The following is a 22635-nucleotide window of genomic DNA, read 5'->3' on the forward strand; positions in this document are numbered from 1 at the left end:
TATAAAACTTATAAAAGAAGTAAGCTATATATATATATATATATATAGTTTAGTGCACAAATATTTTGTTATTTTTAAATGTACTATAAAAAATCATAGGAAAAATATAGATTGGAATAATCAAAATAGGGTTTGTTTTACGGAAAAATGATTGAGTTTGTTTAAAATATCCTGTAGATTCTCCATGTTATGATATTGTATTGCAAAAACTTTGGATGTAATTTTTATAACCAGTCATAAACAGCAAATGCCAATTTTATGAATCCAGTTATAAAGTTATATTAAATTTTCAATCTTGTCATGTAACTAATTCCTGAACAGTATTCTGTGCTTTATATGTATATTTGAGGAATAAGAACTTCTCTTTAGTGAAAGAGCCTATCTATAGTTTCCATGTACGTGAGTCCTGGATTACCCTCACTAGATAATCTAGAAATAAAAGAATAATTTGAAGGAATCTATTTACCAAAGTATGGTATTATATTTGATTGTTTCATTCAGTTACTACATGAAGCTAGCATAGCCGGGGGAAGATGTACTGGTTTCTAACTTGAAAATTCCACTTTTAATGACTGCAGTGCTTAACTTTGTTCCAGTGTTTGCCATTTTCAACACGAGAAAGAAATAAGAGGAAAAGGAAAAAAATGGCAAATTCAATAGAGGACTTCAATCATGAAAGTATATAATATGTATGTCTATGTGTGATGTGCCTATATATACATACATACATACACACACATAAAATTGGCAGGGAGAATGTAGATAACATGGGGAAAGTGAGAGTGACTGCTTGATGGGTATTAGGTTTCTTTTTTCAGATACAGATCCTGTCATTGACATTTAAAAAAATTTTTTTTTCTAAAAAAATTAATTTTGATTATACATATTTATGGGGTACAGAGGTGACTATCAGTATTAGTGTACAGTATGTGATGATCAAATCGATTATGTTATATATGTTTTACCACAATAAGTTTTAAGAAATAAAGATGATATAACTGAGGCTTAGAGGGATAAGGTAACCTGGCAAAAACTGCAAAATTTAGGCAAGGGGGGAGTCCAGGGTATGAGCCCAAATTTCTGTCATTGACATTTGCTCTCATAACTCCTCTGTACAGGAACATATATACCTTTGCATCACGAATGGATACTAGTGCCTTAAAAAATACTTTTTTTTCTAAATACTTTAAAAGTATTTAGTAAATAAATGTTTATTGGATGGTATTAAGGAAAGATTTCCCAAAGAGCTGCCTTTTGAGCTTAATTACAAATAAATAAATTATTCAGAAGCAGATTTCATCAAACAATTACCGAATGTCAGCTATGTGCTAAACATTAAGTTCTGAGCATTAGAATAATAATAGTCCTGCCTTCTCTGAGTTTACATTTGGAGACAGTAAGGAAAAATCTATGAAAAACTAATTCTAAAAAAATTATTTGTTTTTGTTATGGGCAAAGAATTAGAATATTTTGGCAGCACCAAGAATAATCAAATATACTAGGCAGAAGAAACATGAGTGAAGTAGAGAAAGTGAGAGACTGATGAAAACAGGAATGCAAGTGGCCAAGCAAAGTTTCAAGCAGAGGTTACAAGGGAGGACATTGGAGCAGTGAGTTCATAAGGACGTTTTGTGTTTACCCTGATGGCTACAGAGAGTCAAAGCTTTCACCCAGAAGCCATGGAATCTTATTGAAGAAATTTTCTTTGCTGCTTTGACAAAAAATCTCCAAGTGAATCTTCATATATTGAAAGAGTACTATCAGGGAAGTCATGCCATCAGTGAGCACACATTTATGAGGTATGGGAAGAACACACATTTAGAAAACAGTACAAATGTTTCCATCCTCCTGAGGTAAACACATCTCCCTGAGCAACCATTGCTTATTATTGGGACTTGCAATAATGACAGCAGCTAAAGAGCTGAAATCCATTTAGGCAATTAGATATATTAAAGCAACATGTACCAGAATGGAGTCTCTATATAGGAATGTTAAAAATAAGTAGAATACAGGGATTATAATTATGAATGACTGCATATTATACCCACCAAAATAATTGCTAAAGCAGTTCAATAACAGTATTATTGGGTGGTGACAGTAGCAAATCAAAAAAAGTACACATCTGGAAAACGATGAACCACCTATTCCACAAATCAGTAATTTTTGTTATATTAGTCAATGAAAACTAATGACTTTCTCAGAACATTGGAAAGCATTTTTAGCAATGCAAAATCACTCACTGTGCCTGACTAGTATTCTACTTATCAAGGTTTTAGGGACTAACGTTTGAAAATAGAGAAAAATACCTCATTTGTAATGTAATGTAACATGTTTATATTAATAAAGAATAGTGATTATTTCTCATCAGTTAGCAAAATGAATGTGATTTTCAACAATACCCTATGACTACCATAATAACTAACAATTATGTTCAACAATATTTAGAGAAATCTGGGGTTTATAATGGAGAGGAACTATGTATTAGGTGCCTACGTCACCCTTGGCAGTAGCAATAGGCTGTTCTCATTCTTGTGGGAAAATAATGGTAAAAATTGATTTGATTAAAAAATGTTTTGTTGGTATCATAAGAAGAGATTTTTAATTTTACCTCCTCAGCTTCTGCCTCTTCCCCCATCTCAAGAATTTTCAGGAACTAAATTTACTAATAAATTCAACTCTGTTGTGGTGCTGGTGGTGGTAGTGGTAATCTGAAAGAGTAGAAGTAGTTAGTGAAAAAAATGTTATAACAACAAAAAGGAAGGTCTAGTAAATATTCAGGTAATTCTAATAATCATCATTATATATTGTATATCTTCTGTATAGGAGAAAAACTAAAATATGGGGTTTCATGTGTCTCAAGGCATAACTTTTAAATCTAAAATAATTTGGGCCTTTGCATTATATTTTCTGTATATCTAGAAATATATTTAATGATTTTTTTCAAAAATAGTATTTTCTGTTAAAAATGTTGATATTTAAATTTTAGTTCATAAATGTATTGTATCATGGGACCCCCAAATCTGAGAGGGCACTTGTGTAGTTTTTGCTTATTCCAAAAACTCACCCAGTATTTCAGTAGGTAGAGACATCAGTTTATTAGACTTACAGGAGTTGCTGACAGCAGTGGGGCCAGCTAGATTTAGCATGCTAAATCATTTGCATGCTCATGCATAGACCCTCACGCAGCTCACATAACTCAGCTAGCAGGAGATCTGGCTCAGAAGATAAATTAATCTACTCTCTACTCTCATGGCACCAGAGTGTTTTAGTACTAGTGTGCTAGTGCTAATTTATTTAGGGTCTTGGCTTCCTCCAGTCTTTCATTCATCTTCAAAGGAACATGCCTTTCCTTGGGTAAACTACCTTGGCCAAGGGTAGTTTCCCAGGGGGGAGGAGGAACCCTGGCATGCACGGGGATGGGGAATAGCATTTACCCTACACTTAGGTTGCAAAGCTGTTCGATGTTGAATTTTGGTTTTTCTCGCTAGGCATCTTGAGTGTTAAATATTTAAACTCTTCAAATAATTTATGGAAATATATCTTCAAAAGTTTGTGGAAAGATTCATATTCGATTCTATTTTTTTGTGAACTTTTTGAAGTACTCTCATATATGCATTTACATATATTCTAAACTGTGAAGTCAGGCATCATTCTCTCTTTATAATTTAATTTATTTTGCTTTATTTTTTAAGGAGTCATTTATTTCGATTATGAAGACATCTGGAAGCTACAGAAACTCATCTGACTTTGTTGCAGTACTGATTACTATCAACAGTTTGCTATTTTTTACCCAAGCTTCCTGTTTATTAGTAAAGAAGCTAAACGACAGCTTGGTTCATTTTTAAATTTTGTATCAGGAGACACACTCATACTTAGTGCTGTCTTAGAATTGAAGAGATGTTTGCTTCTTGGATATTTGGCTTAGTATGACAATATTAAAGTTTTGTGAGGAGAATAGTGTACTTGTTTTATTCAATCTCATTTGAAGTCTATATATTTCCTATGTGGTTAATTATATGAAAATATATGTAATTTATATCTAAAGTAGAAAAATGAAAACTCTTATCTTCCTCTAGACATCACTGTCTGCTTGTATGATTGGCAGGAAATCTGTATAAAGAATCTCCATCATTGAAAGAAATCCTCCAAAGGTTTCCATAAAGTTTCTTACTTTAATCCTTAGTCCCTTGATTTGCTATTTCCATGTCACAGGACGTTTCCTCTTAGCCAGTCCAGGCAATGATGAAGCTGATGCACTGGCTAAGGTAAGACGACTGGAGAGAGCTCCAGCAGCTAATGTAGCTGGGTGACTACACTGGGGAATGCAGCATGCTGGCTGCAATTTCTCTAACCCCTTGAGGCAATATATATTAACATATAATGTCCCTCTTGTAGTGGCCACATATTTCATTGGTTTTACTCTTGTGCTATTGAGTAAGATACAAAACTCCTAGTGTTTCTCATATTTCGTTGAGCACTGGTTGCTTGTTTCTTTAATGATTACTTTTGTTGAACAGCCTATATCTGGGGGAAAAAAATGAAAACTGAACTTGCTAATTATCATTAATTATTTAACTTCCATTATTCTAAGTATATCTGGCATAAGAATAGTCCTTTGAAGGCAACAAAAGGCTCTTTGAATATTGCATTTTCCTTCATGAAACAATTCTTCAAAAACCCACTTGAAATTCATGGACTAATGCAATGAAGTCCCAAGAAAAGCAAGTTAACCACTTATGGTCTAATCATAACAGATCATTCAGTTGTCCTTTCATTACAAACATCTTTGAATATCTATGGCAGGGTTTTATAATTTGAGTTTAGATGAAAGGTTGCTTCAATATCACGGTGGAAATTGTTCTATATAAAAGGGTTATCACTGATGACTTCTTATCTCCCATCCCCTAACAGACATCAGTAGTCAATCCTGGCTCTCTTTCCTAATGATCATAAGTGACAGACCACTTTTCCCCACATTACCCCATTCAGCCACTACTAATTGACAGGCTTTTTTCCCATATAAAATATCTTTACTCTACCTGCTAAAATATGTTAAAATCAACATAAAATAAATATTCTACTGAAATATGTGGAGAAGAGGGCTAACTTTACATCAGTTAGATAGATCCAGAGAATGTCTCAGGAAGAGTGGGATGTGAAATAGGTCTTTGTAGATGGTATTTTTATCAGGGAATTATTAAAATACATTCTAAGCCAAGTAAGCTGAGAAAATTTCCAATATGATTTTTTCCAAGAACAGAAAATAATGTGACTGAAAAAAGGATGTACTATGTATGGATGTGTGACTAAGGGAGAGTTGTGTATTAGACTGCAAAGGCAGCTAGTTGGACAAATGATGGTAGATGATGTCTTAATAAGTTTGAAGATTTGAGACAAAAGCAAATAGATAATGAAATTTTAAACTTGGATCTGTTTGTCTTAACATTGATTCGTCATCTACTTGTTTATCTTACCAGTGTGCAGCCACATTTCCTCCCCCTCCTGAGGGTCTAAAGGCTCCTTTACCTGCTCAGCATCCTGCCAACTACACCAATTGTTGGGCTGGATCACAGACCCCTCTGCCCCCTCCTGTGCAGTTTGTGAGTTAGGTAGTTGAAAAAAGACTCTGGAGCCAATGGCAGGGTAGACATGCTTTATTCCAGTGCCAGACTGTGTGGTCATGGCCTGCTGGGTGCTGCATAAACCTGAGAATGCAGCACGTCGGCTTCAAGACTGTGTGATCGATGGCTTGCCAGGTGCTGCATAAACCCAAGAAAGAATGCCCCTGAAGGGCAGATGTACTCTTGATGGCTCACTGGGTGCCACATTTAGATAGGCAGAAAACCCAAAAGGAGGAAGCTCCTAACATTGTGGCAGGTGGGTCTTGTGCCACAAGACCAGAAAAGAACAGGTATATCTTCAAAGCCATTGATACGGCTACTGGTCTTCTGTTTGTATGGTCCAGTAAGGCCCCCACACTAGGTAAGCACTATTAAGGTGTTGAATAGTTTTGTAGTCGTGTATGGTCAGTCCCTGGTCATGGAAAGTAATAATGGAACCTACTTTACTGGACATGAAGTATAGAAGTGGGCTTCCCAGTTGTCTATTCAGTGGAAATTACATGTGCTGTATCATCTCCAGGCAGTGGGAATGATTGAATGGTACAATGGTCTTCTGAAAAAGGGACTAAGGCTATCCACCCAAACCGTCCCTGAAAGGGTGGACATGGTAGTTATGGTTGACAGGGTCTTAAATGAGAGACTCCACAAGGGTGGGCCCTCTCCAGTGGATGTTCTATTGCATAGAGCCACAGCACCTCTTCTGGCAACCATTCTTTCCAGGATGGTAACCTGGCACGTATTCTGCCAGGGGGATGAGAACTCCCTCTATTGGAGCCAATAACCTTCTTGTCTTTTCACCTGTAGTATTGTGGCTGCAGGCACCAGAGTCAACTGGACACATACATACATTCATGTGGCCAATGTGTCGGCTTGCTGAATATACACTGAGTTTCCTACCAGTGTGGCTGCAAGATTCCTGTGGAAAATCACCCCAATGACAGCTGCTAACTGGGCATGTGTATGGGTGGGGTTTTTGTGGCTAATAGTTGAAAGGATAGAGCTATGGGGACAAGCGTCAAGATGTACTGAATGTACAATAAGTGCGGATCTTATATGGATGCAAGGGTCAGTCAGCCTTGCTAAAAGAACATTGCAGAAGATCTCAAATACGTAGATTGTACGGTGAGAGACCCTGAAGGGGTGGAGTGTGAGGACAGTGGAGTTGGTTTGGTCAGGCCCTCTCACCTCATATCCAGCTGGGTATGATTCAGCATATCCATTGTAAACAAGTGACATAAAAGTAGAGTTAGTGCACATGCATGCCCTTGTACCCCCTGGATCATTGCTGCTTTTGTGTACTTTTCGGTATGGAAGGCAGCAGCTCTGAACTGCTGGCTGGAAGAGCTTGTGTCTGACAAATAAAGCATGTTCACTTTGCTGGTGGCTACTTGGTTTTTCTTTCACTTACCTGACTCAGGATCTGCACAGGATGGGGCAGAGGGATCTGTGATCCAGCCCGACATACCCTCACATGGCAGAAGAGCAAAAAGGAGTGAATCCACTCACAAGCCTTTTTACAATGGCAGAGCCCTCATGACATAAACATATCCCATTAGGCCCCACCTCCTAACACTGCAGCATTGGGGATTAACTTTCCAACAGATGAATTTTGGGGGACATCTTTAAACCACAGCACCATCCTTCCATATATGACTCCTAAGAGAAGATGTACTTCCTTTTACCTACCCTGGATCAGATCCTTAGCTGTTTTATTTGGACCCTGCTTTTTTTTTTTTTTTTTTAGTTATTCTTCTTTTGCTTCTTTTTTCATTTTTCTGTTAGACACAATCACTCCTCACCACTTCCTATTAATATTCATGTACCTTTTCTGTTATGCTTTCAAGTATTCATAGGATATTTTCCAAGTTTGACTCCTTGCCCACAGTTCACAACCTATTATTTATTTCTCTTATTGAATGTCTCAGGCTTATATTGTATACTTGCTGGATCACTTTCTGAATTATCTTTGGATATTTACTTGAGATTCCATCCTTCTCCATTTCATGATAATAGTAGGATTTACTGATTTTTTTTTTTTTTTTTTTTTCTCTTTCTCTAGAAGTAACTTGGCAAGTTTATGATTGGTATTGGGAAGATTTTGAGAGAGATGAACCTGTCACTTTAAAGGGCTATAAGGCAAAATGGGCATAGCCATCTTCTGCTCAGGTCTGGCCTGTGATTGGTTTAGGGGTGTTGCTAGGTCAGAAACAGGTACCTGCAAATGCTGGAATGTTCCCAAGCAGGCACAACACTGGGGACAGCAGCTGTGGAGGCAGTTCAAAAGTACAGTAGAAGATAGGCTGCAATTTCTTCTTTCCTGTCCAGGACGGCAGAATTCGGTTGCCAGGACAGTGTCATCTCACTCTCCATATGGCGCATCTTTCAAGGTGGCCGTTTCCCTGGGCTGTTTCAAGGACAAGAATGCAGGTCTGTAGATAGTGCTTCCTTTACTTACTGCCAAGGTGCTACTGCTGTTTTTCTTTTTAAAGATAGTTGTCTGTTCAAGGTCTGTTGAGATTCCATACAAATTTTAAAATGGATTTTCCTATTTTTGTTAAAAAAGAAAAAAGGCATTGTGATTTTGATAAGGATTGCTGTGTTTTTATAGATCACTTTGGCTAATATTGACATCCTAAAAATAGTAAGTTTTACGGTCCATAAGCATGGATGCATTTTCATTTGTGTCTTTAAATTTTTTTGAGCAGTTTTTTGTAGTTTTCAGTCTTTCACCCCCTTGATTAAGCTTATTCCTAAGTATTTTATTCTTCTTGATGTTATTGTAAATTAAATTGCTTTCTTAATTCCATTTTCAAATTGTACATTGTTAGTGTACAGAAATTCAACTGATTTGGGGGTTTCATTTTGTGTCCTGGAACTTTGCTGGATTCATTTATTAGTTCTAATAGTTTCCCACCCCCCTGCCCCCCCACACAGTGGAATCTTTAGGATTTTCTACATATAATATCATACTGTGAACAGAGGTGATTTTATTTCTTCCTCTCCAATTTAAATGCCTTTTGTTTCTTTTTCTTACCTAATTGTTCTTGCCAGATCTTCCAATACTTTGTTGAATACAAGTGTCAAGAGCAGGTATCCTTGCCTTGTCCCTGATCTTAAAGGAAAAGGTAGTAGTTTTTCAGCACTGAGTATGATGTTAGCTGAATGCTTTTCATATGTGGCCTTTATGTGTTGAGGTAGTTTCCTTTTATTCCTAGTTTATTAAGTATTATTATCATGAAAGTGTGTTAAATTCTGTCAAGTATTTTTTCTTCATCAATTGAAATAATCTTTGGCTGCCCCACCTTAGTTCAGTGGGCCCAGGCATCTTGACCTTGGACTTCCCATCTTCCAGAACTATGAGAAATAAATTTCTATTATGTATAAATTACCCACCCTAAGATATTTTGTTATAGTAACACAAGATGGTCTAAGTCATCCCAGTTTACTACAGATGAGTTTTAGAACTTTATTGTTACAGCATATCATGGATTAACACCATGTGACTTACCATTGGCAATAGTAACACTATTAGCATGCTATTGAAAGATGCTATAAACCCAGCCTGAAAATATGATTTCTAGGGCCACATGAGACACCAACAGTCTCATTTTAGGTCCCATCAACAGAGACCTTGATATATAAATTTGAGAACAAGTAGTTTATTTTGGAGGTGATTCCAGGTAGCACTGTGAGGATTTGGGTAGTTCAGACAGGATATAAGCATGTCACCGAGCATGCTACCTCCCTGGGTAACTGATTCTTAAACCCTCTTGAGACCTTATGTAAATGGTGCATAATAGAGTTCTCCCACCTGAAGCATGAGGAAACTGGATCCTCTTTGGTTAAGTATTGCTGCCAAGGATATCATCATCTTGTTAACTTGGTACTGCCCTAGAAGTGGATGTTTGCAAAGAAAAGTTCCTTAGAGAGAGCTGTCACTCATCATGAAAAGAACTGGAAGGTCCTTGTATTAAGAAATAATTGAAATGTATAGAAAAGGTATGACTGTATATGGGCATGAGGTTATTATCAGTACTATCATACTGCTCTTTAAAATAATTAATAAAAACTTGCCTGCAGGAAAATCATTTATTTTAAATATACAAGGTATTATACTTTATTTTACATCCTTTATACATTCAAGTGCATTAATCATCACTATACTTTTGAGGTAGGCTGAGATTTCTCACACCACAAAAGCAAGAAATAATCCTAAGATCACTGACTGCTAGTAGCTGAGTATAGATTTTTATCAAAGTTTGTCTGAACTCAATAGCCAGAGCACCTCAGGTGGGAGATAGGTCAGACAGTTTTCATTATATGATATTAATTTGTGCAAGTAATTATCAATCTATTTTGTAATAACCCTAAATTTCACAAATAACTATAAAAGATAATTGTTTTTTGTCCAATTCATAGACGGGAAATCTAAATTTCAGACATTTAGTCTCAGCTGGTGATTGATGATATAAGGAAATAGATCCTGGTACAATAGATTTAATCTGTACAACTCAGAGTTCTGTCCCTTTTTCAATTGAAGTAACAGATTTTCAAAGGGGGAAAATTCTCAGGAAATACTGAATGTAAGTGCATATGAAAGCATGCGTATATTTACAATAAATGTTCTCAGAGAGAATTAAAAGTAAAAATAACACTCTTATTTGAACAATTTCACTGTGCGTAGTTCCTAATTTGGGGAGCAAAACATCTCCAGAGATTTTCTCTTTATAAAACATTATCATCAATTATCATCATAATCATCAACATCATCTCAGATGAATGCTTAATTAAGTGATAGTAAGAAGGGCGAACAGAGAGGTCTGCACATATGCAATTGAATCTGCAGCTTGACAACCAGCCTTTGAGCTCACGTGGACTTCTTATATATTTATTTCACATTTTCAAAGTTGGTTGTGATTTCTACAGCTTTGCTTGAGAAGTATTTTTATGATGTTTATATTTTGGACCAATTATTTATATCACTAAGTTCCTTTTGTTTTGATTTGCTTAAGTCAATTAAAGATATCAACCACAGATGTATTCATCTTACAGCAAAGTCAGTGCTTAACAAGTGCCATTCTCTGTTCTTAGCACTTGGAATATGATAGTGAAACCAAACAAATTTCCTCACTTAGATGACTTATAAAATGGGACAAGCAATCAGAAAATATAGAATATAATGTCATAACATTCTATGAAGGGAAGAAATGAAGCTAAAATTGAAGGGATAGAATAAAAGGACTTTTATATTAGATAAATGGTTAACACTGATAAGGTGACTTTTGAGCACAGACAAAAATAAAATATGGCAGAAAGACAAGTAAATAACTGAAAGAATAGTGTCCAGGAAGGAGGAAATATTAAAACAACAGCCTTGAGACAGGAGAGTGTTCTGTCTTTGTGGAATAGTTCAATGACCGTGATTGTAGAGCAGAGAGATTGTAGAATAAGGAGGAGGGAAACATGAAATAAAGTCTGAAAGGAAGCCCAGGGATAGATTATATGGGAACTTTAGAGTCCATGGTGAGGAGCTTGGATTTTATTCTGAGTAAGTTATGAAGCTGGTAAGGATTTTGAACATGTTCTTACTTATACTTTAAAAGAGAACATAGCTGATATATGGAGAATAAAATGAAGGGGGGTGGGCAAGAGATAATGGTGCCTTGGATTAGGATGGTATCATTGGAGGTGATGATAAATGGTCCGATTATGAATATATTTTGAAAATAGCGATGACAGAATGTACTTCTTCAGGATTCCTGACATGTACATAGTTATATTAATATTTTGTGGTCAACCAAAGGGCTGCTTGTGTGAAACAGTTTCACAGTGACCAATTTGTCTGAATCCAGGAAGACAGAACACCCATACAAAACAAGTTGCATAAAGCAAACTTATTACTTACAGATAGGCAGCAAGGGAAAACAGAAACCTAAGATTCATTGTGAGGGGGTCTCCCAAGGTTCAGGAAAGCTGTACAGGATGGATGAAGTCTTGACTGCACATGCTCCACTTGCACCACAGCTGAGGGATTCTGGAAAGCAGCCCTCCCTTAATTTTATACCCTGCGGTAACAGGATTCTCTGCAATAAAGTGCTGAAAGATATTCAGTTTTTTGGGTGGACTGGAACAGAATCAAAGCTCTTCCCTTCAGTCTTTCCTTTTCTCAGGATATTGCATTCCCAGTACATTCTACAGTTATTCTTGAGAACCACAAGTAAGAAAGGAAGAGAACTGGGTAGGTCCAAGGTCACCCAGAGAGCTGTCCTGTACTGTGGCCCTGCTTTATTTGACAGAATTTGTCTGAATAGTGTCTTGATATTCCTTCAACACTTAGGGCATCAGGAGGCATATCCAAAGTAGTAAATATAATAGGGTAAACGAGTTGACAGGAAGAAACAGAATAGAATCTCTGCCTAAATTGAGCATCTTGTTACTGGAGGAAGGAGGATAAAGTTGCTTTAGCCTAGGACAGTCTCATATTGTGGCTGTCAAGATTGCCTTCTCATCATTTGCTAGTTATTCTCTTGTCTTAGTGGCTGGCAGTGAAATTTGATGGGTGTATGATCAAGGGTATCTTTGCTTGACCTTGATCTACAAGACTTGCTAAAGGGAGGCTAGTGAGAAATGCAAACAGACAGCCATTTAGGTAGGTTCTGTTGGGGAGAGGGCCTGCTGAACTTCCACATGGAGGTCACCGCTTCACATCTGCACTCATCAGCATGCAGGCAGCTGCTCTCACCGACATATCACATTCCTCAAGGAATGTTTGTTCTTGGTACAGAATGTTCCAATTCTCAGGATCAGAGAATCCTGGAATTTAAGTACTGAGAAGTGTCTTAGAGATTATTTTATTTTATGGGTAAGAAAACTAAAGCATAAATGTCAAAAATAATCCTCTGTCCCACACCAATGAGTAGAGACAGAGCTGGGACCAGTTTATAGCTTCAGTGGCATTATTGGCCTTTTTTTCAAGAGTTAGTCTGAATCTGTAAAGATTACCCAAACAAGAGTTGTAGATATAGTCTTTGAGACTGAATTTCATCTTTAGCAACAGAACACATAATTATTTGGGGGAATTTGTTATTCCTAGCTTTCACAGGAACAGCCTCCATCCCTCTGCTTTGGTCATTTGTCCAAAACTGTAGTCTTGTTGTTGTTGTTGTTTTTTAAAGAAAATATGCCTTACTGTAAACTTCAGGAGAATTGTAAGAATAGTTCAAAATAAGTCAAAATATTCAAAACCTTAATTTTCCTGCAAAACTGTATAAAAAATCCCCAGGAAACATATTACACACTTACAAATCATTCTATTTTGTTGTGGAGAATTAAAATGTGAATGTGTTCACTTTAACACATTAGGGATCATTGGATAGGAAATTTTTTGCTAACCTACTTTCCTGTCTGTTAACTGTGAGAAATGAAAAATAATTTTAAGAGTATAATTTCCCCAAACTATAAAAACACTATACAGGCCAGAATATCTCCCTACCAATAAAAATATTTTAGAGGATATTTTTTTCAAGTGTGTTACAGAGAAAAACACTGTCTTCAGGGTTTATCTTTTGACGATTCATGTGCACTCTGGTTTGTCGGTGTCATTGTGTACCTTTGTGATATAACATGTGACATGCAAGTCAAACGGGACTTTCAATTATGAGTTTTCCAATTGTTTAACTCGTATTTGCATTCACCAATAGTATTATTTAGCTATTGTGTGTTTGCAAACGTTTTACGTTTGAAATTGTGCTGTTAGGTAAATTAATAGCAAAAATTACACTCTTACAAATAAGGTGAGTGGTTTGTTCATTTGTATAAAATGAGCATTTGTAAAGGAGATCTTGATCTGGAAGTGAAGTTAACAGAAAGAGAAGCTGGAGGACATGGGAAACTGAGGTCATGGTGTAGGTACAGGAATAAGAACCTATGAATTTATGCTTCCTGTGGAGAATTTCAAGGTTACTTACTATTATGCTTTTTATTTTCATGTCTTACTTATCCTGTAAATAATGATCCATTAAAGTAACATGAAAAGTCTGCCATTTATTATTTTTGTCTTAATTAATATTAGAAATTACAAATGGATGTCATTGCTAACATTCATTAATGCGAGCTAATAGCTAATAGATATTTGTATGAACCAAAAACTGCTAAATACATATATATTGCAATCCTTTTATTTTTAATAGTTCATATTTTGATACTTTGTCTCTATCTTAAAGACGGAGGCTCAGAGGTATTAAGTAGCCTCTTCATAATGACTAGTGAAGTGATGAAGCAGGGATTCAAACCCAAGACTCTGATTTCAGTGTCCTAATTTGGTTTTTTTTCCCCCTCTTATGAAGTGGGTTCCAAGCAAGTCACAATAGAAATAAGCTGTTCTTTGCAAAGCTGAATACTTAGCAATTAGTCATATAATTTAATAAGATTGTTAACAGTGAATCTATCACTTTTCTAACCATCTCCTTGAAACTTATTTTTGTGAGGAAAAGTGCATTTTTTTCTTGTTCTTACATTAAACCCAGTTCTCACCTTTGGCCTTAGGAGAAACAAGAGCATTCACTCAGATTTCTTGCCTTGAATTCTTCACCTGAAAATACAACCATTCTGTTCCTCTTGCAAATTTCTAGAATACCTACGATAAAGGTCTTTAACTCAGAAAAGCTGACTCCACTGTGGGAAATCAGACATTTGGTAGCATTGCCCCCAAAATTCTGAGAATCTATGAGGTGTGACATTTAAGGGCAGAAGATGATATTTCCCCTCTGACTCCATATGACCCAAAAGTTGTACATCGATGGTAAGAGTTTACCACCAGAATTTTAAATGTTTTCTTTAAAACCTTTAAGGAGAAAAACATGAACTTAGGCAAAGTTTGCCCTTTTATACCTTATAAATATGGACAATCAAGAAGCCAGATTTCATCTGGGGAGAAAGAGTGAGTGCAGCAATGCCCAGTAGTGACGAAGGGGTATATAGCACATGGATGTGCCTTTAGAAATGCCAAAGATAAATTTACCCATATACAATTGTATTTCTAGCTGCTTGGCAAGCCTCAGTTCTGCTGAGCAGAATCTGGCTTATTATCATCAGCAGAAACCAGATGTGGTGGAATGTGAGGTCTCCTCATCAGGTGATAGACCAGGTTAAACTGCATGAATGGGGACCTTCTCCACTGAGCATAAACTTTTGGCACATTTGATTCTAATCAATTCTGTTTTATATTCGACTCTGCTTATTTGTACAGTATCTAGAGATATGCTTGCTTGCCAATCACACACACAATAGCAAATACTTTTCCCAATAGCAATTTATAAAAAAAAATTCAGATGAAAGACTACTTTCAGAATTGCTAATGAAGTCACATACAGAAAATGCGGATACAAAATAATAGAGATAAGAAGAGTGGGATCTAGTGTTCTATAATGGTATAGGGAGACTATAGTTAACAACAAAATACTACGTATCTTTGAATGTTGTGTGATGTTGAATGTTCCTAACACAAAGAAATGACAGATGTTTGAGGTGATGAATACACTAAGCACCTTGATATGATAATCGCACACAGTATGAATATCTCCAAATACCATATTGTACTACATAAATATATACAATTGTCACAGGTAAATGAGGAAAAATAAATTTTAAAAAGGTGGAAAAAAGAGAGAAATAGAGAGTAGAATAGTGGTTACTGGAGGCAGGGAAAAGGTGGGAGGAGGGGAGAACAGGGAAAGGTTAATAGACTGGTACAAAGTTACAAAGTTATAGTCAGATAGGAAGAATAAGTTCTTGTGCTCTAGGGTGACAATAGCTAATGATATTATATAATATATTTCAAGATAGCCAGAAAAGAGCATCTTGAATGTTATAACAATAAATAAATGATAAATATTTAGGTGATAGATATGCTAACTATTCTGATTAGATCATTATACAATATATGCATGTACTGAAACAAACTGTAACACATAAACATGTACAACGAAAAAAAATTTTAAAAAAAAAAGAAAATGTTGGCTTTTCTTTTGCCCAAACTCACTTTCTTTTTACAAGGCCAGAAAGCTTTCTCTCAAATTTTTTGTTCCTAAATAAATACTGCAAAATGGAAATAACTGTATAAAATAAAGTCTAAGTATTAGTGAATTGTGGTATTGGTTTTTAGTCTCCATTTCTTTTTTCAACATTTTGTGAGTGATTTATAACTTTAAAAGATGAATTTTAGCAGATAAGTATTGAGCCAAGATACCACTGTTGAAATGTGTGTGTGTGTGTGTGTGTGTGTGTGTTTGTGTGTTTTCCTGTTTTTCAGGCTTATTTTCTATTTCATGTCACCTCTTAATACTAGGAGCTCATTAACCTGAACTCCCTAAGTGATAGATGTGTGTTCAGAATTTCTTCCCGTCTTCTCTCCTGTATTCTACTATTTACATGCTAATGCAGATATTGAAACAAACTAATAAATAAAATATGGCGGCATAAATGCTATAAAGAAAAATACACTAGGAGGTGGGAGGTGTGGGCACCAGAGCAGAAAAGGGAGTTATGGGATGTGGTGTTGGTTAAATAGAGGCAGAGAATGATGCACTGATAAAGTAATATTAGAACAAAGACATAAAGAAAGCAAAATAGTGAGGCATGTGGGCATATGGGAATGATTATTCCAGGCTAAGAAAAGAGCAAATACAAATGAAGCTATGGAAGAGACCTTGGTGTGTTTGAGAAACAGCAGGAAAGCCAGTGGGGCTGACACAGTGTTAGAAATGAAGGAAGTGGTAGCATATGGAGCTTGACTGTGGAGAGCCTTGTAGGCTATTATGAGGACTTTAGCTATTACTTTGAGAGAGATGCACATCACTCGAGGCTTTTGTGGAATATAATCTGACTTACATTTTAAGAGACTTAAGATTTACATTTTAATCATTCTGCCTTCTGTATGAAGAATAGACTAGAGGATAACGAGGTCGAAGCAGGGAAATTAGGAGGTTATGACAATAATATATTTGAGAGATAATTATGGTTTGGATTAGAGTGTTGGTGGTAAAAATGGTGGTAAATGATCAGATTCTGGATGGAGTGTGAAGGTAGGGCCAACAGGATTTCCTTACAATTGGATGTGGCTTGTTAGAGAAAGTGATATGTCAGGGAGGGCTCCAAAGATATTTTTGTTCTGAGCAACTGAGAAGATAGAGTTACCCCATACTGAGATGTAGAAGATGTTTGGGATAAAGATCTGGGCCAGATATCAGGCATTCAATTTTGGATATATTAGATTTGCAGTGCCAATTACAAATTAAAATGCAGTGGATAATTAGACCGTTGCATTTGTAAGTGTGGAGATCAGGAACGAGGTTCGGACTGGAAATATGAAGTTTGAATGTTTTTGTATATAGATCTTATTTGTAAGCATTAGAGTAGATATGATCAGTAAGGGAGTGAGCATAAAAAGAAAAATGCAGGAAAGGTACAAAATTTAAAGATAGAAGAGATGAGAATTCAATGAAAAAGAATCCTGAAATGAGGAAGATGGTAGGGGAAATTTTGTGTGTGCTAATGGAATATCTCTTCTGATGGCTTTTATATTTCCAGTGAAAAAAACTTCATCAGCTTTTTACACATTTATAGTATGTGTGTTGTATATCACAAAGAAAAAAGAAGAGAAAAATTATTTTCCTGGGGGATGCATAGCTTATCATCTGAGAATAAAAATTAAAAGAATGTGCTGGAGGTTTTAGAAGAGAGGTCTGAAGGTGTTTGTCTAGGAGCATTAAGAAAATGCTCAGCATCACTAGTCATCAGAGAAATGCAAATCAAAACCACATTGAGATATCATCTCACCCCCGTTAGATTGGCCATTATTAAAAACATCAAGAATAACAAATTCTGGCAAGGATGCAGGGAAAGGGGAACTCTTCTACACCATTGGTGGGACTGTAAATTAGCACAGAGATTATGGAAAACAGTATGGAGGTTTCTTAAACAACTACAGATAGAGCTACCATATGATCCAGTAATCCCACTACTGGGCATATATCCAAAGGAATGGAAATCATCATGTCAAAGGGATACCTGCACTCCCGTGTTTATTGCAGCTCTATTTACAATAGCCAAAATATGGAACCAACCTAAGCGTCCATTGATAGACAACTGGATAAGGAAAATGTGGTACATATACACAATGGAATACTACTCAGCCATAAAAAAGAATGACATCCTGCCATTTGCAGCAACATGGATGAGTCTGGAGAAAATTATGTTAAGTGAAATAAGCCAAACACAGAAAGAGAAATACCACATGTACTTGCTTATAGCTGAGTGGGAAGGAAGGAGGGAGGGAGGAAGGGAGGGAGAAAGGAAGAAGGAAGGAAGGAAGGAAGGAAGGAAGGAAGGAAGGAAGGAAGGAAGGAAGGAAGGAAGGAAGGACCACAACAATTTGTTGAACTTCCAGAAGGTTCATAGCAATGGATTTGATATTATACCTGCTTGCTATGTCTTGCTGTACAGGTGCAGGTACATAGCAGGCTAAGAATTGAATTTAACTCAATAATGGTTTTGACCAAGAAAAAGATTATAATAAAAGAAGTGTTCCTTTGGAGATAGTCATGGCCATGTGATTTGCTGTAGCCGAAGAATTGAGTACTTCTGAACAGAAGCACATTTAAACCAATTCTCTCTCCATGCTTTTTTCTCTTGATGCAACAAAACCAGAAGGGTTATGCTGAAAAGCACTTGCTACAAGATGATGTGCCTTGGGATGCTGAGCCACTACATGGAGAAAGCTTCTTTGGAGAATCTTAGATTGATGACACTTTATGAGATCAAGAAATAATATTTTAAATAAGCTACTGAGATTTTGTTGTGATTGTTGCCATAGCATTATCTAGGTGCTAAGAGAGTAGATTTCAAATGTTCTCACCATACACACAGAAAAAGGATGTGAGGTAATGCATATTAAATAGCTTGATTTAGTCATTCCACAATGTACACACGTATCAAAACATCATGTTGTACTTCTTAAATATATACAATTTTTACTTGCCAATGAAAGACAGATAAATAAATAAATAAATAAATAAATGCTTTTTAAAATAAAATGTATAATTGTGGGAGTAAATCTCTGAGGTAAGAGGAAGGACAAGATCAGTAAGACCGAGATGTAGACGTATAATCTATATAAAGATTTAGGTCACCAAGAGTTATGAGGGAATCAATGATGGAGGAAGTGACATTGAGCCAGTAGGTAAAACAATCAAAGAACAGGGTAAGGGCTGAATGTATATAAATGATTGCATACGTATGTCAGTTTCTTCTCTTACTTGGAAAAAAGATACACAAATCTTTGTTCTTTCTCTACTCAATTTTGTTGTGAAGTTAAAATTGCTCTGAAAAGTAGAGTCTACTTAGAAAATACAGTTTGCCTGTTTCTGTTTACCTGAATTTATATTTATTATGTTTTTAATTCAAAACCTGTTTTATATATTTGACAAAATGAATATATTTTCCTTATTAGATAATGAGCAGTAGTGCTTGTTTTTATTATTATTATTACTATTTAGCAAAATTTGCTGTGTTACTTGTCTTTGTTTACTACTTTGTAGGATTTAGGAACATGGAGAAGTAAAACAATCAATACCACATTAACATTGCTAATATTTCAACACACATGATTTGGAATAAATATTAAGTGACAATTATGTCACAAAGGAAAGAGGAAAAAAGGACCTCTTGTCTTCAATGGTATTTCAGTGGAATTTTTTTTTAATGCACCTTGAAAACCTACTATCCTCTTACTTTATGAAAGATACCTTTGTAAAAAATATATGTAAGTTTGACTTCATTAATGATCATGACACATGATTAAAATAACTAAAAACTTTCATCATGGATTTTGTTTAAAAAAGTTAAAAAGTTATTTGAAATATGAAAGTTTTTATAAATATACTAAGTATAATAATACTTCAACCTTTATTTTAAAAATATTTTATCATTCTTTATGTAGTCATATAATTATTTATTTTGCCTTTAGCTATTACTATTAGCATAAATGGATGCATGCTAGCTTAAGCTTGATCTTCATTCTCTTCATTAAGAAATGAATAAAAAAAGGACACTGATTTTAAAATACTAATTTATATAATATATCTAAAACTTATCTATTTCCTTCATAAGGCAAGTTTTTAAATATATCCAGATTTCTTTAGATCTTTTTCTTCAGAATCCACATTTTCATACAACTATGATTTACTAGAATAATTTTTTGTTACATCTTTAGCTACAAACCCAGTCTCCTCAAGTGTCATTTTCAGGAAAAATATAAATTATTTGTCTAAGAGCTATTTGTTCCACCTCTCACCACACAGTACTAAACCCCCTTTATCCATTATTTAAAATGTGCCTTGTAAAGTGCATTAATGTTTTTTAAACTAAAAGGTGAAATCTGCCCTATCAGTGAGAATGAGTGTGGAACATTTTATAATTATTTTACTACCAGTTGCTGTCAGTCTTTGCCTGATCCCCAGTTCTGATATGGAAGTAAGAGAACTCTTTTATTGTCCCCCAAGTAATTCTTCTACACCTGAATTTTGAGAACAATTACATTAACTCTCCTACCTTGATTCCCCCAGCAGTGCATGGTCTGTTTACACTTTCAATCTCCATCTTATATCTCTTCTAGAAGCTGTTCTTGTCTAAGACAAGAATAATGAAAAGCTATGACATTAAAGGAGTTGAGATCAAGCCAGAACTCAGTGTACCATGATGAGTATCTTGTGCTAAATGAACTTCTGCCCAGTCCCCTTGCCTACAAGTGTCAAGCACGGGACACCATAAAACTTTTATAGGCTCATCTCTTTGACTGGGCTAGACTGGAGCTACACTGTTTGTAGTCAGACAGTTCTGATGATACATTAAGTGAATTTTGTTCCATTTACTGCCAGATGCAATGTTGCCACATTCTGCCCATCTTTGTGTAAGTTCTACCTCCTGCTTTGGTAACTGAAGGCTTTGAAAATGTATTATTTTGCTGAACTGGGACTTCTTACCACCACAGGCAGCTGACTCTGAGGCCATCTCATCTGCCCCACTCAGCTCCAGTGACCTAGATCTGGATGAACTGTGTCCTGAGATGTATCATGTGTTATTAGTTAAAACAGAGCACAGCAAAACTATTATAAACTTGCATAATTAGGGGGGATAGTATAAGACAACAACAACAATAAAAGTTTGGTCTAAGCACAGTAGGTGAGTCCTAGGAGCCATGTTTTCTTTTGCTCCAAGACCAGTGTGCCATGAAGAGTTTTAACCTACTCATTTATTACAAGTTTGAGAAAAGGTTCTCTTATGTAGCCTCACATGATACAAAAATTGTACATTTTTACTACCTATTTTAAATTTTCAAAGTCCCTTATAGTACATTGCTTGAGAAATTCCATTATATCTATGCACATTTCATCTTTTTCCTAGAGTCACCACGACAATCCCATCAAAAAGACTTTTGACAGAAAATGCAAATATTGTTTTGTTCTCTAAAGATGGTTTAAAAATAGCTCTTGGTCAGTTTGGCCTGCTGTAACAAATACAATAGGCTGGGTGACTTAAACAACAAATATTTATTCCTCATGATTCTGGAGATTGGAAAGTTGAAATCAGGGTGCCAGCATGGATGGGTTCTGGTGAGGACCCTCTTCCTGGTTAGATCTTCACACAGCCTTTCCTTGATGCATGCTGCAGAGAGAGCAATCTCATATCCCTTCCTTGCTTTATAAGGTCATTAACTATATCATGGGGGATCTACCCTCATGACCTCATATAAACCTAATTACCTTCCAAAGGCTGTACCTCACCATATTATCACATTACAGATTAGACATTCACCATATAAATTTGGGAGGTACGCAGCCATTTAGTCCATAGTGTGTGTGTCTGTGTTTAGAGTCTAAACAAAGATTGTTTAAAAGTGAAATGTAATGGGGAAATTTTAATTTTAAATTTTACAAAGTAAAACCCTTTTGGTTATTTAAATTTGCTGTTTCCAAATTGGTCATAAATACCACTTATATGAATCTTTTGTCAATATTCTTTATAGATTTATTGAAATACAATTAACTACACATTTTTAAAGTGTACAATTGGATTAGCTTTTATATGAGAATACTTTAGAAAGTTTGAGGAAAAATAGAATTAAAAGATAATACAAATCTTTCTATGAACTTTTTGAAGTACCCAGTTGCAGTGGATTGAATGGTCCCCCAAAGTCATTAAAGCTTAATTCCAATTGTAACTGTTGAGGGTGGGGAATTCTATTATGGTAATTGAAAGGTGGGGACTTGAAGAGGTAATTATATTCTGATGACCATGCCCTTATTAATGGATTAATAATGGTAGTGATGGGTGTGGTTCTGAAGGCTTTAAAAGGAGAGCATGTGAGAGTCTCTCTCTCTCTCTCTCTCTCTGTTCTGCCATTCTGCCATGAGATTCTTGAGTCACTGTCACCACCACCAAGGCCTTCAACAGATGTGTTCCCTGGACTTTGGACTTCTCAGCCTCTGAAACTGTAAGCAATGCATTTTGTTTTCTTACAAATTACCCAGTTCCAAGTATTTTGTTATAAGTAACAGAAACAGACTAATGCATTTGTATATGTATACACTCATGAAACCGACATCACAATCAAGATAATGAACATATTCATTACCACCAGAAAACATTTCTTCATGTTACTTTGCAATCCTTTCCTCCAGCTTCTTACTTCAACACCAGGCAGGTACTAATCTGCTTTCTTTCACCACAGGTTTGTTTGCATTTTCTAGGATATTATATAAATGTAGTCATATAATACGTACTTTCTTTTGGTCTGGCTTCTTTTATTTAGCTTAATCAAATTGAGACTTACTATGTTGTTGTGTGTATCCTTTGGTTCATTTTTATTTTTGTTTTATTGTATAGACATGCCATAATTCTTTTATTTACTCACTTGTTAAGGAACATTTGGGCTGTTTCTAGTTTTGAGCTATTACAG

The sequence above is a fragment of the Cynocephalus volans genome, chromosome 7 (genome assembly GCF_027409185.1).
Source record: "Cynocephalus volans isolate mCynVol1 chromosome 7, mCynVol1.pri, whole genome shotgun sequence".
In the NCBI taxonomy this organism is placed as follows: Eukaryota; Metazoa; Chordata; class Mammalia; order Dermoptera; family Cynocephalidae; genus Cynocephalus; species Cynocephalus volans.